Genomic DNA, 994 nt, shown 5'->3' with positions numbered 1-994 from the left:
GCTGGAGTGGGCGTGGGTCGTGTGGGCCGCACAGCCCCGGGCCCCAGGGGTGTAGAGAGGTTCATGCCGCAGCCGGTGTAGTGACGCCAGTTAACTTTGCTGGGGAGGCTGGCGGGGTTCCCCGTGTTCCGGGGCAGCCTGTTTATGCTGGGACCCCGGTGCACGGCCGCACACATGTGGGCATGTGCTGGGAGCGCGGCGCAGGCATCATATGGACATTTGTGCGTAAAAAGGTGTGCACACACCTTTGTGTGCTTAAATACAGGTTTCTCAGAAGCGTACCTGGAAAGGTGCTTTATCTGTAATAGGCAGTTTTCAAAATGTAATCCAGAGCAAGGGATCTATAGCAAAAACATGCACACAAGGAAAGGTTTTTGATACTAAACACAAAGCTGTAATTGAAGTGTTTATGCCCAAATGTACTGTGAATCAAACACATGGTGTTATCAGCTGGTGGGTCTGTTTGAAAGGTTTGGTCGATCAGTTCTCATTTCACAAAAATAAAATAATGTAACTGATTACTAAATATATACTTCTAAGGCATAGTAGTTTACCCGCACGCACGTGTGTAGCACATCAAGGCTGTTTATAAAGTATAACTTGGATGATGTGACAATATGGTTGAGGAAGGGGGTGTGGCTGGTTGTTCTTAAAAATTAGCCACCTCACAGTTTCTGAGACAAACGTGTTAACCTAAAATCTTCAGAAAGCAGGGTCAGGGGTCTTTTAAGACCTTTGTATAGGCCTAAAACATAAAAAAACAGCTACATTTTTAGGACATGGCCTGAAAGAAACCTGTTATTTTCAGTTATTACTGTCTTCAAAGTAAAATAACATTTTTGCAGCCTTTTTATGTGAGGGTTTTTTTTCATACTTTCATTACAATATTTGAAATAGGTGTTGTCATTATTTTAAAGCAATAGCTTTTTCCTCTCAATATCAGAGACCTACATTTTCACATACACCCCAACAATGTTTATTTGAAGTAACTTAC

General features: G+C 42.7%; 1 protein-coding gene across 1 annotated transcript in view; it reads right to left on the bottom strand.

The window, feature by feature from the left end:
- RAB23 (RAB23, member RAS oncogene family) overlaps positions 1 to 994 on the bottom strand; it is a 21,751-nt gene that overhangs the window by 14,140 nt on the left and 6,617 nt on the right. The gene's annotated exons all lie outside the window — the stretch shown is intronic.

This window comes from Myotis davidii, unplaced genomic scaffold, assembly GCF_000327345.1.
Source record: "Myotis davidii unplaced genomic scaffold, ASM32734v1 scaffold334, whole genome shotgun sequence".
In the NCBI taxonomy this organism is placed as follows: domain Eukaryota; kingdom Metazoa; phylum Chordata; class Mammalia; order Chiroptera; family Vespertilionidae; genus Myotis; species Myotis davidii.
The sequence above is the reverse complement of the archived record's forward strand: the minus strand, read 5'-3'. Positions and strand labels throughout refer to the sequence as shown.